General features: G+C 45.7%; 2 protein-coding genes across 3 annotated transcripts in view; both read left to right on the top strand.

Annotated features, from left to right (window-relative positions):
* The window catches only part of LOC119455847 (transcription factor CP2-like protein 1), a 148,685-nt gene that overhangs the window by 37,169 nt on the left and 89,276 nt on the right, over window positions 1-22,240 (top strand). The window lies entirely within an intron of this gene.
* LOC119455849 (protein masquerade) overlaps window positions 1-22,240 on the top strand; it is a 110,455-nt gene that overhangs the window by 85,927 nt on the left and 2,288 nt on the right.

The raw sequence follows: 22,240 nt of genomic DNA, 5'->3' as shown, positions 1-22,240 counted from the left end.
GACCAGTCCGAAGCGCACGCGCGCGATCGCCCACTCCAGCAGTTGCGCGCAGCTGCGTCTGCTGCGTTGCGTAGATACCGCAGCCGCCGCGGGGTGCCGCGACGAGCCCGCTAGCCGTAGCCGTAGCTAGCCGTCGAGACACTCTGACAACCGCGCGCTCTGATTGGTCTCTGTGGGTGACGTAGCTCCCCGCGTAGCCAGCCCGAACGCTGCAGTCACTCGCGGCGCGCTGAAAAATCTCGGACACGACGTGCTAGTACTTAATGTCACACCGACACCGCCAAGTGCGCGCATAGGATGTTTAGGTGCTGTGCAAAGGCTGCTAACAAGAAAACTATGCCATCACCAGCCCTGCGGCTTTGCGAAGATTGGTTCAGTGGTATATACTACTTATTTATAAGAAATTTAGCCAAAGTGGAATTTCGTTGCAGTGAACCTTTAAAGTGTCAAAAGTTTTTATGTAGTGTTTATCAATAAAGAACTACATTTAATTCTGAAGGACTCATCATTTAAAGTTTCGAAAACTATTCCTGCCCAGAAACGGCACAAACGCAAGAACATACTTCGAAATACGTGACGTCACGCTTGCATGCCGTCGCCGAGTTATAGGCGGTAAATTAAAGAGGAAGAAGTTCCGCCTTCGTTTGCGGCAGTGATAATCAGAATTACTCCGCCAGAAGGAGGAAGATAGGATTTTGAAAGAGTACTTTATAAGTCTAAACTGATTCACTCTTGTTCTTTAGTGTCAAATTAATCAGCTTTGCCGCCGTATACAGTAACGTTTTCCTTCCCGTAGAACAAGGGCTATTCTTATCCGATGTGAGGACAACAAAGGCTAGCGCGTTATCCGCACGGCTGATACGGCGGAGCTGACTCTGTAATAATCTCCAACCAACCCAACCAGCCAAGGAGGCGCGCTTTGCAACCGCGAATAGCGCTCTCTTCTCAGAACAAATAATTATCTGATTCCGCTGATGGGTCTGCCGTTCCTCCGATAGCAATTCGCCATTTACTCAAAGTTTAAGCAGACGCCTGTTATCGTTTTTAGGCACTACACTTCCTCCGCGACACCGCTTTTTCTTCTTTATTTCCTCTGGCATAGTTGTGCCGCTCGTTTATTTTCTAGTTAATGCTGCCTTCCTATCTTTCTTTCTTTCTCTTTTTTTTTGTTTTCTTAGTCTCTTACTATTTCGCACATGCGTTTGCGGACACGTGTATGAGCCGTGTCGACAAGCTTTAAGGCAGCTACAAATAAATTACGCCGGCAAGTAATGCCCCCCCCCCCCCCCCTCCCACACAGACACACAAACGTTTTCTTTTTGGTCGGCTATATGCCAGGACAGTGCACTTACTCTACATTTCATGGTGTACAGGGAAAGCTTATTGCATTGCTTTGACGCAGTTCGATTTGCGAGTATGGAACCCCGTGTTGACCCGTTTGAAAGCCCGACTGTCGTTCCGCAGACAGCGTCGTAAGGCAACCCTTTACCCTCACACACGTGATCACTCTCGCCCTACAAGCCCACGCTACTCTTCTTTCTCGCCACTGCAGCCGTCATCGCTTTCAGTGCGCGCACAGACAATACACCTTATGGAAGCCACGCGCGCTCTCCGTGGAGGCCCGGAGCAATGCGTGCGTTCGCGAGATAGCCGAGGCGCGAACGACGTCGGTGAGGACGCGAAAACGAAGGGGATGCGGAGCATCTCGCTGCCGCCGCATCCGTACCGCGCGACGTCGAAGGCGGCCTTGTAAACTGCACGTGTCGAGCGTGGGATTCAAGGCCACCGACAGGCGCGTTCGGCAGTCTTGTTTCCCTCTCTTTCTCCGGGACACGCTGCGCCGGAGATTGCGCGTCACAACCGTTCCCGTGGCAACGCAGCGCCGGCCGGCCGGTTCGGGGACGACGACGCTTGCGTGCTTTGTTGCATCGTCCCGCACGTGCCGACTCGAATACTTCACCCTCTCCCAAAGACGCACACACTCTCTCTTTCCGCAACCCCTGGCTGCAGCTCTAACGTCCTGTATGCTCACGCCAGGTCACGCGGCTTTCTTTTTGAGGGCCACCCGTTAATGACGCGCAATCTACTTGCGTCTAATCCTGCTGCTCGCGTATGTTAGTCTATACGAGAGTTGTGGGTGGACGCCTTTGCTTCGCCCTTGCGCATGACTTATTATATACGTACACGTCTCCCGACAGTTCTTCTCCGTTTGCTGGCACAATTATCGCGCGGGCGATCCTTAACTGCACCTGAAGTGGTGGTGGTGGTGGTGGTCGTTGTTGACGTCTTGTGAAAGGAGGGGGAAGAGGAGACCCCTTTATGTCGGGCCCCTCCGCTAAATCCGACCTGTATTATGCGACGCGTGACGACCCCTGGAGGCTCGACCCTTGACTGTCATACCCGTGGCGCGTGACGGCCTTTCACTTGTTTTTGCGCAGCGATGGAGATCGCTTTGTGAATTTGTGCTTCTCCGTAATGAATAAGAGAGAGAGGGGGGAAGACGGAAGGAGAAACTGGCATACACATAAATATCGTTGCATTACATCAAGCTTTAACTGAACTAAACTGGCGGCAAGATAAGGTGATTACTGATCCTGGTTCCAAAAGAAAATGAGTTTCATCGTAGAAGCATTGACCTGCTGCTTTTTGAGAGCAAATTCGGCGCCGAGATAAGGAAGGCAGCGTGGGATTGGCAAAGAGAAGAAGTCGGAAATAATCGAAATGTCACTGTCTTCTCGTACCGCACAGTTTTCAGCCTGTCCCCAAAGAAAGTTCTATCGTTGCGCTCAATTGGCATGTGACGAATTTCCATTGCTTCGGGAGAAACAAGAAATATTCAGAGAATTAGGGTTAACAGGACAGAGAGGACGCTGGACCATGCAGGACCTTCCCTGTTCTCTCTTATTCTCTAAATATATTGTTTCCTCCGAAGCGCTGGACATGCATCACATTTCAGAATTTTAGTTAAGCCAACTATCTGCCTTTAGTTCGCTAAACAAGGGTACGACATGTAGAAATGGACACATCTGACAGCTGATGCAGTGTAGTAGAAAAACTGATGGTACATGAGGAAGAACGATTGGAGAGCCCAGTGGCATATATAAAAAACACCCAACCAAAAAGAAGTTAACCACTAGAACTTGAACTGCTCAATGGCAATGGAATATCCATGAAGTCCAGAATATGAAACTTCTCTGCAAGTACTGTAGTCGCTTTTCGCTTTTAGATTGCAGAACGAGACCGTCCCTTTTCTTTTCTTTCTTTTTTTTTCTTTTTTTTTTTACCTTAACCTTTGGGAGCCTGTTTGTAGGCGCTACTCTCATTAGTTATGGGTGAAAGCTTTTACCGTATTCAGGTGGGCTGACTCGGCGGCGCCCACACCCCAAAAACACCGTGTCGAACTGAACATCCAACGCAGTTCATTAACACTACCGAGAAAGGTGGCGTTAGGTTCATGCCACATGTACTCGCCACGGTCGCCAACATTTGTCTGACAGGAGACGATGACGGTGTCATGGTTAGACTGTACCCTAGTTTCATGCGGCCGCCTGCTAACTGCACGGCATTATGCGCAACGTTTACTGCCGCTCAAATACTTTCTGCGTCATCTGTCCAAATATTTTCCAATGTAAATGTGTGTATATACAAGCACTGCTGACAAAGCACTTCACCGTCCCCGTATTTCTTTTAACTTACTTCTGCAAACAACAAGAGGTATAGGATAAGCCTTTCGGTGTCCAAAATTGTTAGAAATGGCACGGTTCTCCGGACAAAACTACATCGGCCAGCACCCATACAGTAAGCATTTAACACTTTTAAGAATGTTAAAGGAGAGCTTTTATGTTTACACGCTCCAATGCACCTTTTTATCACCCATATCTACTTACAACACACCATAATAAGAGTTTGTATACCAGAGAGAGAGAGAGAGAGAAAAGACGTATATACATTTAAAAAAATTGTACATGTATTAAAAGGCAACGCCAGTACCAGAAAATCACCATGTCAACCGAAGCTTTACAACAAATGTGCAAGTTGTGGAGATCCCATGTTACGCATTTGATTCATGTCGTGATATTCATGTCATGTCATACACGCATGTCATGTCATGCGTTTCTTGATATATATATCCAGTTAAACAAAGACCACGACGGCATCACAACCACAAGCACATATCTAGTGGCCCAAATGTCCTGTCATTCCACGTCATTCATGTCATGCATATCCTGGTATACCATGTGTCCCACATAAGTTGTACCAAATCTTAAAAATATGCAAGCGCCATGTAGCTGGACAGAACCAAAGTGGTTTGCCGTCGCTTGGAGCAAGTCAGACTATATTTTTTGTACCTCGCCTAATTATGTAATTAGATATTATGAATTATTCAACTGGTCAAATATTATATCCAGAGCAAAAGTGGCAGTGAGAAAATTGTAGACCATCCTGAAAAATTCTCATGTAGCTGGACAGAACCAAGGTGGTTTGCCGTCGCTTGGAGCAAGTCAGACTATATTTATTTTATTTCGCCTAATTACGTAATTAGATATTATGAATTATTCAACTGGTCAAATATTATATCCAGAGCAAAAGTGGCAGTGAGAAAATTGTAGACCATCCTGAAAAATTCTCATGTAGCTGGACAGAACCAAGGTGGTTTGCCGTCGCTTGGAGCAAGTCAGACTATATTTTTTTATTTCGCCTAATTACGTAATTAGATATTATGAATTATTCAACTGGTCAAATATTATATCCAGAGCAAAAGTGGCAGTGAGAAAATTGTAGACCATCCTGAAAAATTCTCGATCCAGCTTCCTATTGCTCAATACGTGCTACGTAAGTTTTTTTTTTTTTTTTACAAGCCTGAAAGAAAGCCCGCGAAATGCGAAAAAGTGTCGTGCGACTAGTCGCGCGGCATTCAGCAACAGAGAGCTGGATCGGGAATTTCTCAGAATGGTCTACAATTTGCTCATTGATACTTTTGTTATCAATATAATATTTGAGCAGTTGGTTGATTAATAATAGGTAATTATATTATAGTTAGGCGAAATACAAAACATAGGCTGACATGCTCCATACGACGGCAAACAACATTACCTTTGAAAATTAAAGTCTGGGGTATATTACGGGCCAAAACCACGATTTCAGTACAAGGCACGCCGTAGCGAGTGATTCCGGGTTCATTTTGACCACCTGGTGTTCTTTAACGTGCACCCAACGCACGGTACACGGGCGTTTTTGGATTCCACCCCCACCAAAATGCGGCCGCGGGATTCGATCCCGCGACCTCGGGCTTAGAGCGCAACGACATAGCCACCACGGCGGGTAAGATTACGTTGGTTCTGTCCAGCTACGAGGCTCTTGCATATATTTAAAATTTAGCGCACGTTGGACGCCTGGTATATCCAGACCACGACGGCATCACGACCGCGAGTACAGACCTAGTGGTCCAAGCTAGTAGACAACTCTGGTTACTGGATCGGTGTAAGAGGCTAGATAGATGCTCAAAGAGGCTTGAGATAAGAAGCTACAGATACTCAAAGCGTCTTAATTAGGCAAGTAATGCTTCGCATTAAAAGCTAATTATATATTTTTTTTCGAGTCGAACTACGAACTCCACACGCCAGAAACGAGGATATGCTGTCATCTATAAGGCAACTGCTAAACCTGATTAGATGAAATAATGTGCATTCATGAGGGGAAAGAAAGTTATATTCGAGCCACTGATAAGTTCCGAACTTTGTTTCTCACAAAGAAAAAAAAAAAAAAAACAGCAACAGAACTTAAAAATTTTCGGTAAATGAAAACAATGTTTAGAAGTTCCCGATGAAAACATGGGTCGCGATATCGAGCATGTGTGGAAAAAAGACCGAAGCAGAGAAAACTCTACCGATAAGAAAGATATCTCGCATTGAGGGGCAGTGGACGGTGGGGTGGTCATTTAAGTAACACCTTTCATAAAAGCAACGAAACGTCGTCTGCGATCTCTGGAGCGAAACATCATGGACACTTCTTAGTACCTGGTAGCACTTATGCCTTCGCTGTGAAAATATTCAGGTTGTCTTTGCGTTTCTGTGCACCGCACCACAAAAAGGGAGGGAAGTTAAAGCGGTAATATTGTTTCCATCAATCGAGTGACTACCATTGGTGGTTTAAAATGTTGAAGACATGTCTTTCTTCTAGACTGAAAGAGCCTATCACGACATAGAACACGCGGTGGAGATTCCCAAGCCAACACCATAGTTCATTTATTTATATTTTTGCTGTTGTCATCTACTAGCAAACATTGAGAATATACGTGAGGACGTGCAGAACGGAAGTAACCACGAGACCGGCTGTAATCGCGATATTTGCCAGTTGCCATTCAGAAACGTAGTCTCAAGACCGGATGAAGTCAGGGTAGTCGCTATAGTCCGCGGCGAAACAACGTTGTCGGACCTCATAATTGTGGCTGGGATTGGAGTTTACAAAACGCCTACTCCTATCGTATGGGAATGGCCGATAGCCCGAGGTGCGACTCCTGTAGGTGCGAGGAAACCGTCGAGCGCCTATTGTGTATCTGCCTATAGTTACGACATTCAACACCTCTTTCTACCCAGCTCTAAACCGAGTAGACTCGAGACCATTCTCTGAGTCACTAAGTCAAAGATACCACCGTGGCCACGTCCGTCACCGACACAAAAAGCGATGCGTGCATTAGTACAGTATTTGAAGTGCACCGGTTTAAGAGACCACCTATAGGGCTCCTACGCATCCTCCCACGTGCACTCAGTGCTTCTCTCTCTTCCTCTGTTGCTCTTTCTATTACCCCCTTTCCCTTACCCCCACTGTAGGGTAGCAAACCGAACGCTCGTATGGTTCACCTCCCTACCTTTCCTCTCCTTGCTTCCTCTCGCTCTCTAAACGTTTATTTTCGGTCGCTATGATGGTGTTCGTAGCTACAGGCGGGTTTTATTTAGTACGCGACTTTGAAGAAGTAAAGCCATCGGAGCGCTCGACATTGCCACGTTGGCGTCTGCGTTTATTATCTATCCACTTATCTTATCAAACCGAAAACGAGAGCCCTGGCCGGAGCGGTTTTGCCCGTGCTGTTCGAGCGACAGTTCTTGGTTCCCGAAAGCCAACCGAGACGTATACGATGTGGCAAGAAAGCCCTGTCACCTTAAGTTGGCACTGGCGCATGCTATATCCACGCGTGAGTAAAGCGCGACTGAGATTGACTGCAGCGTGAGGAAGATAACTTTGAACGCTCCAGTAGCCGACGATGCGCGATGCCAAATATCTCCGCTCGTCTTCCCCCTTCTACTGCGAACTACAGATCTGACGAAACACATGGCAAGAAACGGCAACACGAGGAGGAGGAGGAGGTGCGGCTCGCAGCCCACCTCTTGGATGGCTCGATAATAAGTATGCGCGCGAACTCATGCACACTGTAATCTACGCAGTATAAAAGATGTTTACAATGTTAAAACTGTGCAATATAAAAAGTTTACGACGTTAAAACGCATTGTAGATCCTCGTGATGATAACATGTACACAGTGTGAACTTCCCAATGTGAATAAAAAAAACTGCAGTAAAAGCTACGTAATGAGTTGCGGTAACATGCACAGACGCACGGACACACGCACGCACACGTTTGGAAGTTTATGCTTCTGTAAATCTACACACGCGCAGCTCTTCTCGCCTAGAGAAATTTACCTCCTTTATTTGAAGGCTTCGCGTAATAGGGAACCAGGATACTGGTTAAATTAGTATTTTTTTAAATAGTTTCACAGCTCCTCGTCATTTGCGATCTCGCTCAGTATTTCCCGTAACAATAACAACAAACAGACAACGAACTGAACAGAAAACAAAATTGTGCAGTGAAATAAATATGGTGTCATCCGACTCGACGGAACGAATAGAGCGGCTTGCAGCGCCAGTTTCAATCGCTTTCAATCAACCATAAAAATATGTTCTCGCTCGCGTGCCATTTGACATTCTACCATTACACGGAAGCAAACTCGACGAATGAACTGCAGTTCACTTCTCTCTCTCTCTTTTTATGGTAATCAAGATCTATGTGAATTTGGCGGGCGGTTGTTGATGCTGCTGGCGCGGTCAAGGCTATCGAGGCCAAGTTTGTGGCGCTTGTGGCCTTGCCAGAATTAAGAAAGCAAAAATAAATTCGGGAAAATGAGAGAAAATAGTCTACTCTCTTATGCACAACGTTTCCTGACAGCTGTTATAACCTTTTTATTGTTTCCTCTGCAAGCGGATGGGCGTGGTATCCGTTTTAGGAGACAATTGCTTGTCTTTTCTTTCTCTTTGTGATGTTTGTATACGTATATGTTCACATGAATAATAATAAAAATAATGAGTGTTTCTGAGTGAATGATCTGTTCGGATGAAATTGGAAATGTTCGCGTTTATTATGTCGCCAGCTTCTCTTAAAACAATAAATTGTTTAAAGATGATCTTATGAAGTGATATAAGGAAAGTTCCAGCAATTAAGTATATTTGGTAAGTTTGCTTAAGCAGTCAATACTGGAAAAAAAAATGTCGCAGTTTCGCCCAAAAGGCGAAGCATCAATTGCGATAGCAAATTAGTAGAGAGCTATTCGGAGTAGGGATAGTAGTTTTATCGACTGCATAAACTTGAACACATTCGTTTACTAACTGAATTAACAATCGTGGTGTCAGCGCGCACAAGCAAACATCAATAGATCACACTCGATGACCGCAGACAAGCACTGTCAAAACGCTGGCGTGAGCAAGCGCGCCAAGAGCAGCGACCGAAGGTTCGTGCGGTCTATCGCTTCAACGGAAACTTAGCGGCGAATGCACAGCGCATACAAAGGTCAGAGCCGTGTGGAAATCGCTTTTATGAGACGGTGCGGGCGACCGCCACAGCCGGGCAAAGTACAAACGCAGTTGTTGGCAGAGTAGAAGCTGCCCCCCCCCCCTCCCTCCCGCGCTGCCTTCCCGCTTTCTTGCTTTCGCGTGAGAGATTGAGTGACCAGTTCCCCTTGCGCCCGGTTGCAAGATAAGCATTGGGGTCCGCAGTACAGCGTCTCCCCGCCTCCCTCCCTCCCTCCCATACCCCCACGGCCTTTCGCGCGACGAAGATCGCGTTTGCTTTCCTCCGTGCGTTCGCTCTCCGTGATAGCGCGCGTCCCCCCGCGCGCTTTCACTCGCGCATACGGCGCGCGGCGACGATTTTATCGCGCTTGGACTTTATACGGAGCCTCACGGCAATGACGACGGCGACGCCGACGGCAGAAATCTGGTTGAAGTGTCCATATAATTGCTATCGCAATAAAACAAAGCAGCAACAAAACGGCACATTTTGCAGAGTAATATGTCACTCGATGATGTGAATGGAATAATACAAAATAAATAAATAAAAAACACGCTGACAATATTATAGACACAGTATCACCTTCAGTAAAGAATCATAAAAAGCCAACAGACAATGACACCAAGGAAAATGTAGGGGAAATTATTTGTACTTTTTTAATAATTTAAATGAAGAAATTATATATGAATGGGAATTAAAGTGGACGAAAAAACAACTTGCCGCAGGTGGGATACAAAACCCACATATTCGCATTACGCGTGCGATGTTCTTACCAATTGAGCTAACGCGGCGCTGCTTTCCCGTCCGCTTTCTGGGGTATTCATGTATGAATACTAGAACCAACTAGTATATACAACCGGCCTACACGTTCTTCAGATACCTCATTACTTGATTGCTTAGCATCGTTTGTGTTATGCGCAGATTTTATGCCCACCATCCGCGAGGGTGTTCCCGTTCCAAGACAATCGGGGGGCAGAGATTAACGAGCTTATTATAAGAATGATCTGCAAATACTGAATGCCGGTTCAACTACATTTATAGGCAGAGGAAAGGAGCATTGCACTATTGACCTTGCGATATCAACCAGAGATGTGTGCCTATAGCCTGGTCACGCGAAGCTGACCCATGGGGCTCAGATCACCTATCCATTTGGTTAACACCAACACATACTGCGGGCCGCCAGACTGCCTTCTATACAGTGACAAACTGGGGCAAGTTACGTCAGCTGATCTCAGAAGCACCATCTCAAGACAGTCTGTTCGTAATGATGAGTGCGTGTTTACGACAAGCTACAGTGCAACGACGAAGGAGCATCGGCAAACTAAACCCGATCCTAAGCTTTTGCGGCACCTCGCATGTCGACCTCGCGCTTATAAGCGGGCACAGCGCTCTAAACGACCCACCGACTGGACTCTGTATGACCGAACTGATGCAGCCATACGGCAGCATACAAAACAGCTTCGTCACAAGAGCTGGGAAGCCTTATGTATAGTTCGCTGCATACTGGAAGTGGCTTTGGAAGTGTATGGCGCATACTGAAGGCTCTCCGCACTGCCGAAATGTGAAAGAATCCTACAACTGCACTATGCATAGCGACTGGCCACTCACCAAAAGTTCTAGCGAAGGTATTTGCCGACCTTTTCGTCGCTCCTATCTCCAGTGACACCACAAATGGCGACATTCCTTCTTTGACAAGTAAGAGTACCATAACTGCTTCCTGTGGTCCAGCCTGCCAGAAGGACGAGGCAGACTTCACTCTTGAGGAGCTGCGACACGCGCTCAGCCTCTCCAAACGCCGCACTGCCCCAGGTGAAGACGGTGTTACGTATCAAGCATTACGGAACATTGAGAAGAGTTTTCATGACCGTATACTCGACTAGTATAATGAACTATGGAGAACCAAATCTGCTTTCATATGGACACTGTTTCTCTTCAAGTAAAAATAACTAGGCGAGTTGAAATATGTTGATGATCTGTCAGCGCAACAGCAAAGACGAAAAAGAAGACACGATCGCAGGCGCTGTCTATCAACTGAAGCATTAACGCAAACACGTGGCCCTGTGGTTGCGTACCGCTTTTCGATAGCACTGCTATCGTTAAGAGGCACACCGAGAAGCGGACGCGAGAGATAGCTGAGGCAACCATAAGCGTGCGCACAAATGCACAAGTCAGCCCTCCATCACTGTAACCCCACAAGATGAATTTAACTCACACGTGATGTGTAATGGCTCTAATTTTGGTTTTCCCGTTTTAGTGCAATCCACGTTGTATATAATGGTCACGTGTTACTTTTGTGCTTCAATGCATACAACGACGTTTTGTTAAGAAAATGAGTGGAAAGCCAATACATTTCTTCGCAAACTTAGGGAATTAATATCGCGAAACTTGTGTCATCCTGAGAATTCGTTCCAAGTGGATCCGCCTTGCGAACTCCACGACTAGAATTTGTAAATTTCAATATGGGCCATAAGGTAATTAGTTAAAAACTTAATTATAGAATTTTGGTTAATTAGTCGTTCATGCATTCCAATTTTTGTGCAAGTAATGTCCACCTCTTCGAATAGACCAGTACATGAACTAGAATTGTGCTATCTGCCGCAGGCAACCTTTAAAATTTTGGAAGTGTTCGCTGAAACACCCTGTATATACTTGTTGCTTGAACACGAGAACCACTAGAGACGCAACACCCTGCTCAGAATGCGCCTGCGCTTCGTCTGTCACTCCAGCTCGCCTGCTTATAGTCTTGTCACACGTCGCAGAAAACATGGATTAGTGTACTGCGCAGTTCGGTTTGTTGACTCGACGCGCGTCAACTCCCGTGTAGCTAACCACGGGCGCGTGATCTGTGGGAGGCCGGGAGCTCAACTGTGCGCCGCGATGTCGCGCGCGTGTCTCTCGATCTCCTACGCGACCTAGATGGACACACGAGACACCGCTGTGCTGCAGTTTCGGGAGTTACGAGGAAATTTGCGTATCTCTCTCTCCGTCAACGGGCAATGACGAAACGAAGACGGCGACGCGTATTTTAGCGGGCACGTGGCTTGTGCCCTCGGCGGCAACGCCAAGGGAAGCGTTCTGGCGACGTCTGGAAGACCGGCGCGACGTCTTGGCGGCATGACTGCGGCTGATCGCGCGCTCGCAGTGGCCCCCCCGTCCGAGGTCGACGCCACGAAGGACCGCGGGGGGAGCCCCCGTATCTGGCGAGGAGCGACCCCGATCTTATCTTGACACGCCGGCCTGCTCTGACTCTCGACTGCCGCGACAACGGCGCCGAAGAACACGCGTGCGCAGGGTCCGCGCACGAGTTTCGAGGATCCGCGCTCGTGTGAGAACGAAACCCCGAAAGCTACGGTTAGGTTAGGGACGCACGTGTGGAGCGATTGAGAGTAGCGGCGTACTGAAGAGAAAGCAAAGTTAATTCACACGAAAGTAGCCTCGAAGCTGCAAAGGAAACTCCCGCGGGATTCTCGTAAAGAAAGCCTTCGCAGGTTAAGAAATAAAAATTTACCCTGGTCCGGAGGTTGCAACCGGTACCAGCACCTTTCAGCCTTTCAGAGGTTGTTGCTCGACAATCTGAGCTAAGGAAAAGACAAATCGGATGGCCGCGGCGTGGACGAATGTTTCTTCAATTGCGAAGCTTTCTTTTGGAGAAGCCTGTTTGTTTTATTTTGTAGCTTCTGGCTAGTCTAGGGCTCATCACATCTTTTTTTTTCCCGAAGATCATGATCGCAAATGGCATCTCCTTGGTGACAAGTAGCTACCTAGCCGGTGCGAGCTAACTATATGTTAGCGTGCTTATTGTAACCTAGCATTCCACCTACCTGCTTTGTAAAGTTACTTATGCCTGTGTGTACCCCTCTCCCATTTTTTCTTTGTATTTTCTTTTTCCACCAGTATTCCAATAGCACCTTGCTAATCTGTGTAATCTACACTTTTGACCAAGGAACGCCCACATCAGCTTCGACCCCACGTTATTCTGAAAGCTGGACGTTCCGGAACATCCAGTTCTTGCTTGTTGACCATATTCTCATTCCATTACAATGTGCTGAGTTGTCTCGGAATTCTTTCTGCAGTAGACACCGGTGTCACCATGCTCCGCATATTTGCCCCTGAATTCTTCTCAGGCCGCCAGCTAGTTCAAGAAGCAAGGCATTATATCCTACGGGCTGTGGTATAACTTTTCTCCCCCCCCCCCCCCCCCCCCCACCTCATTTCTTGATTGCCGTCTGTTTCACGAATCTACATTCGCCTTTCGGATTTCTACAAAAAACTGATCTGCTGATTGTGAGCAGCGCTGTAATAAAAATATGTGAAAACTAGGTTTTACAAGCAGCAGGAACGAATGAGCACAATGCATACAAGCAAACCATGCGCCTTGTGAGCCTTATTTTATTTTTTCGCCCTTGAAAGAGTGACCGCGGTCTGACATTCACTGTCATACACTGCGCAGAGCGCGAAACTGGGAAAGCGATATTTGTCGCAAAGTGAAATTTCCACCGTAGCCCATCAGGCGACGCTCGACCAGCGGCGTCCACCGCAAACATGTTTGTTAGGCGCTTAAACTAAGTGAAGAAAGTTTTTTTTTTTTTTTTTTTGAGGTAAACTTAAGTCGCTGACGACCGTTGGAACCGCGTGGCGAGTGAGTTAAAACTATTACCTTTCTCGAACTCGTTACGTCAGATACGCTTTGTAGCTCATATATCAGCGGTTATCTGTGGAAAATATGTGAAATGCAAAAATAGTTATCTGGTTATCTGTGAAATCCAAAACGTTACATGACCTGCGTGATTCCACTTCTTCCGCTTCATCTCAACTAGAAAATCGGCTATCCCAATTTCCTCCATAATCCATGCCGCTGTGTTCCTGTCTGGGTAGGTGCAGTCATAAACGGGTACTTCCAAAGGCGGTAATGTTGTAGAAGGTTTACTTGCGAGCTGCACGTTTTCACGTGCACTGCAGCACCCAGCAATGCAACAATTAAATTAAGGTTATACGTTTGTGAATCAAATTTGGCCTGAATGGTCCCTGTAATGGTCCATACACGGCACGCCGGTGCTATACACAAGGTGTTTACGTTGACATTTTTTCAGCATTTAGGTTGCTTACGTCATAGAGTTTCCTACAATTACCAGAGCGAAGACCTGGCACTGTGATCGCTCAGCCACGATGAGAATGATGGTTACATAGGCGCCGACTACGGAGGGGGGGGGGGGAAGGGGCTCGAGCTCCCTCCGGAATTCCCCCCCCCCCCCCTCCCCCGCAGCTTAAATTGTCATTACCGGAGTTCTGTTACCCACATAATTTGAGGATTCTCTTGCGTTGCCTCCACATTTTCACTTTTTTTGTGGCTAAAAGCTTACGGCACCATTGTTGGCGCGGATTTTAATTTATACTTTCGCTTTATTTCGGCAAATCCTGACAATAGGAGAACAAGCGCATTAGAAGCATCAGCGGCGGCTACCTCATTCGTGTTTCCTCACTTCAACATTTTTTTTTAATTTCCGCTTAAAACACGCACAGGCACAATATATTTAAATATATACAAAGGACAAAGCATAATATATTTTTGAAGAGAAGGAGGTAGCCAACTAAATGGACAGCCTATACCTAGAGAATGAATATGTTGATGTATGTTCACTTCACTTCAAATTACTTTGCGTGCTTTTTTAACCCTGAAAAAAAAAAAAAACATGCAGACTTCAGTGATCCCTTCGGCAGAGTCTTCTATCAACGGCGTGTGAAAAGTACGTGAGTGATATGTGTCTCAATATTGATTCTCTTTCCAGTAGGCAATGCTAACGACTGGAAACAAAATAAAAGAAAAAAAAGCTCCTCTAATTATTTACAACATTTACGTATTAGGGATGGAACCATCGCCTCTTGCATGCAGAGGCCATAAATACTGGGTGTTTCAGCAAACTTTTTCAACAAATTTTAAAGGTTGCCTGTGGAAGATAGCACAATTCTAGTTCATGAGCTGGTCTACTCGAAGAGGTGGGCATTACTTGCACAAAAAATTGAAATGCATAATCGACTAATTTAAAAAATCACCAATTAGGTGTTTAACATATTAACTTATGGCCCGTGTTGAAATTTACAAATTCTAGCCGTGGAATTCGCAAGGCGGATGCACTAGGAATGAAATCTCAGGATGGCACCAGTTTCGAGATATTAATTCCCGAACAATGCGGAGAAATGCATAGGCGTTCCAGTTACTTTTGCGCTTGCCCGCCGTGGTTGTTTAGTGGCTACGGTGTTGGACTGCTAAGCATGAGGTCGCGGTATCAGATCACGGCCACGGCGGCTGAATTTAGATGGGGCGAAATGCTAGATTACCCGTATACTTAGATTTAGGTTCACGTTAAAGAACCCCAGGTGGTCTAAATTATTCCAGAGTCCTCCACTACGGCGTGCCTCATAATCAGATCGTAGTTCTGGCACGCAAAATCCATAATTTGTTCTTTTCATGCTTTTGTGTTTTGATGCATAAAACGACGTTTTGTTGAGAAAGTGACTGGCACGCCAATGTATTTCTCCGCAAAGTTAGAGAATTAATATCTCGACACTGGTGTCAGCCTGAGATTTAGTTCAAAGTGGATCCGCACTCCACGGCTACAATTTGTAAATTGCAACATGGGCCATAAGGTAATTAGCTAAAAACTTCATTGGTTAACTTTGCTAATTAGTCGATTATGCATTTCAACTTTTGTAGAAGTAATGCCCGCCTCTTCGAGTAGACGAGCTCATGAACTAGAATTGTACTATCTGCCACAGGCCACCTCTAAAAATTGTGGAAACTGTTCGCTGAAACACCTTGTATATAGAATTCACTCAGTAACCGAAATGATGCCAAACCGGATTCACTCAAAATCAGAATAAATAGAAGTCTAGAAGTCATGCGCAGCAGCGCTTATACTCGGACTCAAAGTACTAAAAAAAATAAAGAAAGAGTGCAATTTGGCCGGGGAGGCGAAGCTGTATTAGTGATAGCGAAGTAGAAGACAATTACACGTAGGAAGATTCTTACCGTGTAAATCCGCGTAAGGATCGCATCCGTGTTAGGGCCGCACCCATAACTTGACAGCCAACATTTAAAAAAAAGACATCCAACCGAGAAGCAATTGCGTTCCGTGCGCTGATTTTGATCGGGCTCAATTAACAATGAATTGTCGCGCGCAGCGTACTTTCGCGCGTCGCTACTGGATGTCCAGAGGAGGCGATCGCGGAGGTTTACGGCGGATTTCATACTCGTAGTTTGAAAAATGAGGTCAAGTGACCCGGTCCCATGAAAGGCTCGTCAAAATCGCGACAGAAAAGTGTGGCCCTTATACATGGCTATAGGTTAGTTATAGTGGCCATATAAATTGTAGTAGACATTCACCTAAAATTAAAATAGTAAGCATAGTGGACATAGTGGACATAGTAAGCACGGACCATGTAAACCTGTAAATAACTCACTGGATGACCTCGAGCATTCGCTTTCACAACGTAAGCATTGTGAAGAACGCCGGCAGTGGAGGCGAACGGTTCGTACAGCCGCGCGATTCACTGCAACTCTGAAAATTAGATTCATCATCATTATCTGCCTATTTTTATGTCCACTACTGACGGCCTCTGTGAGTGATCTGTGATGACCTCTGTCTCTTAACTCTGCAACACTAGGGCCGCAGAAAGACAGCCCCGCAAGGAAGACAGCGCGCATGAAGTTAGCAGCCATCCCTGGTCGTCCTTTATCATTGCACCCACCAATGATTACCAACAATTAGTTATGGCACGCGGGCCCCATAAGCGTCAGCCGCGCACAGTCATTCACAGCTACGGCAGGACTAGAGGAGAAGACGCGTGCTCTCCTTCTCATTCGCGTTTGATTACGTGACCTACAACTAACCCGAATATTGGGCGCTTGAGAAATAATGCCCATCACGCCGCCATCCTTTTCGGCTCACTGTTACGTGCTTTTTCCCGCACCCACAGGGTATGGGTTGCTCATGTATATGGCTTTTGGATTGCGGAACATCACGGCGACGACAACCGCGACAATTTCCCTGAAGTGTCGATATAAGTGCTTTCGGCATAAAGCTAGAAATAGAAAATGGTTAGCAGATGGTATATATATATATATATATATATATATATATATATATATATATATGGGTAGGTTTCCGAAAGCTGGTAGGGCCCCAGCCCTCCCCCCCCCCCCCCCCCCGGAAAAACGGAAACTTTCCGCCTATGGATGGCTACATGGATTTGTCTGTTCTTCGTGTTCTTCGTGCTTTGGATTCAGATGTTCTTGCGGCTTCGTTTATTACGCTTTATCTGGACCTAAAGTGGACTAAATTTCAAAGCAGTTTACACTTTTTTTTAAAGCAGAAGGTAATATATAAGACTCCGCAAGGACGCACAATCACTGCTAATTGCGGTGGTTCCGCTTGTCTATGTGTCCGTGTCTATATCGGACTTTTCTGTGCTAGAGCTCCCGTGTTCGAATCTTGCCGTCGGACACATTTAATATTGTTCATTTAATTATTTATAATGCAGTGCTTTCTTAGAAAATGATCACTTCGAAAAGTCACGAAGCCATTTAAAGCCAGCAGAACGAAGTTTAGGCAAACCCACGTACTGCCCATCATTCCTATGCATGCTGGCTGAACTGCGCTGCTGAACTGCCCTGCACTAGCGCCGCAGTAATTGTATGAAACTCTATGGCTTAAGCAACGTGCACGGGATGAAATATACAGAACGAGTTGTGCATAATGTAAAGTGCCTCGCTCCGTGGTGGCACTCGCGGAGCATATTTTGCTACTGGACGTCTGGGTAAGGCACCGGAATATCTCCGCTGGCTCAAGGTTCACTGATAGACTAGGCAGAACGGGGCGATAAGGAGTTGAAAGCTTTGTTTGGCGCTACGCCCTCGCAGTCTCGCCGTCATAAAAACTAGTGACCCCGCACTCCCGGAGCTTGCCGAGCCCATTGAGATGCCAAAATGTGCGCGTGGCTGCTGTAGTATATGTCTACTACACAAGCGGCATCACTTAACTGTGTCGGCCAGAACGCCTCTCGGTAACGGCGAGCGAATATTCGATATTTCAAACACTCATGCAGCAGTGACGGAGGGAATGCTATTGCGTAGGTGTGTGCATGCGAATATTCGATATATTGCATTCGAGTCGAACAGTATTCGCTATTTGATTCGTATTCGATGAGAGAATTCACTGTTCGAAATTGTCGAATATCTGTTACTGTTCAAATGAAAGGAATAACAGCACTCATCCGAGTCTCGGGCGAGAAAGTTTAAGCTGATTCAACTCCAGTTGACATCTACAAGCATGCTTGATTTGGTAGAGCACGGTTGTTATGAATCATTGAAGTGTTCTGCAGCGAACGGTTAATGCTTTTGCGACGTGTTTATCCTATGGGTCTGTCTATCTATGTACCATATACGTAGATATACGTGCGAGTGTATACATGTATGGGCACATACTTACCTAGTGGAACACGTATATATATAGGGTGTCCCAGCTATCATGCAGCACAATTTAAAAAATAGAGGAACGGCGTTACGCGAAGCAAACCTTGTGCGTATTGTTTCCAGTATAGTGGAGTAGCCTCCAGTAATTTTTTCCTTATTGAGATTTAATTAGGTTATTGCAATTATTTTCTAACTCGAGAAGTACTGTCCTAATTATCAAAGTGTCAATGAGAAAGTTGTAGAGCAACATGAAAAACTCCCGATACAGCTCTCTGTTGCTGAATACGTGCTACATAAATGCGTTTTTCCGAGTGTGAAAGAAGTCCGCGAATACACGCAGAATTGCCGTGCGACTGGCCGCTCAAGGCACTTTGCGTGCATTCGCGGGCTTCTTTCACGCTCAGAAAAACACTTTTATGTAGCACGTATTGAGCAACAGAGAGCTGTATCGGGAATTTTTCATGTTGCTCTACAACTTTCTCATTGACACTTTTATAATTAGGACAGTACTTCTCGAGTTAGACAATTAATTACAATTACCAAATTAAATCTCAGTAATGAAAAAATTACTGGCGGCTACTCCACTGTACTGGAAACAATACACACTAGGCTTGCTTCGCGTAACGCCGTTCCTCTTTTTTTAAATAGTGCTGCGTGATAGCTGGGACACTCTGTATAAGCACAGTGGCCTCTAGGGCACATACTGAACTACATATATGTCGACTCACGCAGTGAATTCGCGTTTGGGCTTCAGACACTTAGTGCAGCAAACAGACTTGTTTTCATTGTCTTACTTTCAGAGACAAAAGACGAATCGGACAAACTGGACTTTTTAACAGAACCGATCAATTTACAGGTGGACTTTTTTTTTTGTGCGTGGCTCCGCCCCCCGACCAGCCCATTGATAATAATCGTTTAGTGCGGTGTTTGATGTAATGCGCTAGTTTACGTCCGCACTAGCGGAAATGAGAAGGCGAAGGCAGTGTAGTTGTCTTGCACTGTCGAGCTTGAGCCTCTGAGAGGTGTCGCGGGGCGAAAAAACAAAGAAATTTTCAGCAACGGCGCGTTAGTGCCCGCAAGCCCTTTCGCGCTCCTATAAGGTGCAAATATAGTGAATAAATGTGCTACTTCCTCGATAAAGTTGTTCCTTCTATCCTTCATTAACTGTAGTTTTCTTTTGTCACTTGTGTGCACAAAGACATCCAAGTTTTGTAGACTTCAAAGCTTCTTTTAAGGCTGATCCGCCCTGTTGGATCGATGGGTATGGCGTTCTGCTTCTGTTCACGAGGTTGTGGGTTTGATTTCCGGTCGCAGGCAGTTACATTTTGATGACGTAAAACGCAAAAGTGCTGGTGTACGTAGTATACGTTAAAGAACTCTAGGTGGTGAAAATAGTGCGGAGCCCTCTTTTATTGCGTTCCTCATCGCCTCAGTGTTACTTTCAGGCGTTAAACCACATGAACCAACCATTAACTCTTTATATTAACTCTTAACTTAACTCTTCATTTCATTTATTTACGTTAAAGACCCCACGAGAGGGTATTACATAAGGGGTGGGTGTACATGAAGATTTAATAAAATATTCAAAGCTGCGATTAGCTCTTAACTCGAACCAAGGCAGCAACACCTGCTTTGGGCACTACGACAATGGCCTCAGCAAGGGGCGCTTAAGCCTCGCGCAGGCACGGCCGCCATTTTTTTTCCGGGTCCACGTCTTACGCCGTAAGACGAACGATATAGTACACGATTCGAGCGATATCCGCGACGTTCGAGATTGGCACATCTCCAGTCAAGTCATTGGCACCTCCGCTTTTTGAGGAGTGGCCGCTTAGTATATCTTGTGTGTGCCGAGCTTTCGCCGCGTGCGACGGTTGCGCTGTGTTATCGCTTAACGTCCCCAACGAGGTACCGATGCGTCTCGTTGGGAGTTAGACGGTGTGGCGACAGCTTCACGTCTTCCTTATCGAGTGCTATAAGGTCGTACCCCCTCTTGTGATAGTATACCTGAACCAACCCCACAGTGACGCAGTGGGAGACCGTCCCTATATGACCGTGAATACGTGAACACAATCTCCGTCGTCCACTGCCCACTTTTATTTCTTTTAATAGACTAAGGTTTTGTAAATCCCTTCAAAAAGTCTTTTCAGTTGTATCGATGCGCTGTATCTGCAGAATCGGCTCTGAAATTACATTTGGCAATGTGTAGCAACCGAATGTCAGAGGTAAAGGGAATGGAAGGGGAAGAAAGAGAAGCCGGGATGGTTTACCAGAAACTGATCGCCCGGTTGGCTGCCCAGCGCTGTGGAGGGAAACAGGGAAATATAAAGGTAAAAAAAAAGAAAAAGATACCGAAGGAAAACGCATTGAACCCAGCAAAGGCATGGAAAACGTAAAGCCCTTGATATCGTTTTTTTTTTCTTTTTTTTTTTACACTTTGAGCGCCAATTGCACCAGCTCCAAGCTAATTGTTCGTATCTAGCCGAAATAACCCTCTCGAATCTGTTTCCAGCCATATCTTATATTAAACAAATGCATTTTTTTCGATGGTGCGTACCATTGCCGTCAGAAGATCATCTTTAGCTATTATCTATTGAAATATCCTCTTCTTAACAGGAACATATTGCTATCTAAAATGTCGTGCTTTTTACCTCGCTCGGTGCAATATAAAGAGCCGTGAACCAGACAAGACAGTATAATGCTTTTATCCTGCTTTCAGCTAATAGAACTAATCGTGGTCAGCGAGCGTCTTCGGACCAATCAGCAAATAAAAAAAACATAATCGCCAAAAAAAAAACATAAATTAGGGGATTCATGTGGATTCATGGACGTGTTTCATTCAAGTTTGAAGCATACTACAGTGTGAAGTGAGACTCTCACTTTCCTGTAGTTCTAAAAGATGCAGAGGAAAAGATAAAGCAGTCATCTGCTGATTCCGTGACCTCTGCCAAGGGTGCGCACATTTTACAACCGTCCCTACAAATGTTCCGTGTTCAGCGTAGCGCAATAGTAAATGCGCATCGTAGAACCAGCTAATACAGCAACCTCAAGCACGGATGTTTTTGCTCGTTATAACTTTCTCATTACAAGAAGGCGATCATGGCTTTTTAAGACGTTTTCACACTTGTTAACTTCGTAGCTTTATTGACAGATGAACGGAGGAGCCTCATAGGAGGAGCTGCATAGGGGATACGAGCACTTCCGTGTGTTGCTTGCCTTTAGTGCTTCAAGATATCTGCGTGCCCTTTTGTCCGCTTATCAGAGACAAGGACTCTGCGTGAAAAGCCCTTGAGGCGTTCGCTCGAGAAAAGCTCACCAACTTACTGCACAGCGTGAGCGCCGACATTTAGAGCACTTGAATTACTCGAGAGTAAATTGTATAGAAACAGTTTGGGTCCTTGAAAGGGTGTTTGTCCGTAGATAATATGTCGCATCAAGAATTGTGATGTCAAGAGCTTTCTGTATGTTAATAATTTGAGATGGCGGTCAAGCAAGTTAGCAGGAGCAACCACTTCATACACAGCAAACCAATCATAAATAATAAAATGCCACCAATAAATCAAGCACCTCGTTATCGATACACAGACAGTCATCTGATACTGCATTTCTTTCCCCCGTGTTGATAATTAAAAGTGCACGGAATGCACTATTTATTATGTAGCTGTCGGGTACGATACCGATTGGCTAATTATCCCGTTAATTGCTGACTGATTAATTAGAGTCCCGGCAATAAAAAAGAAAAAAAAGTATGCAGAACTCTTCTCACGATGATCGCCGATGGTAATGTAATTAGCATTCGAGCAATGTAGTGACACACCGAATTTTAGCAGTCACATTATTCAACACCTTTAGTGGTCAATCTGATACTTCCGTTGCTTCGGCTATATGCAACATACTCCGGTATCCTCCCATTTTGATATGGCGTTCGATTGCCAAA

The sequence above is a fragment of the Dermacentor silvarum genome, chromosome 6 (genome assembly GCF_013339745.2).
Source record: "Dermacentor silvarum isolate Dsil-2018 chromosome 6, BIME_Dsil_1.4, whole genome shotgun sequence".
Classification (NCBI taxonomy): domain Eukaryota; kingdom Metazoa; phylum Arthropoda; class Arachnida; order Ixodida; family Ixodidae; genus Dermacentor; species Dermacentor silvarum.
This window is presented reverse-complemented; position numbering and strand designations above follow the sequence as displayed.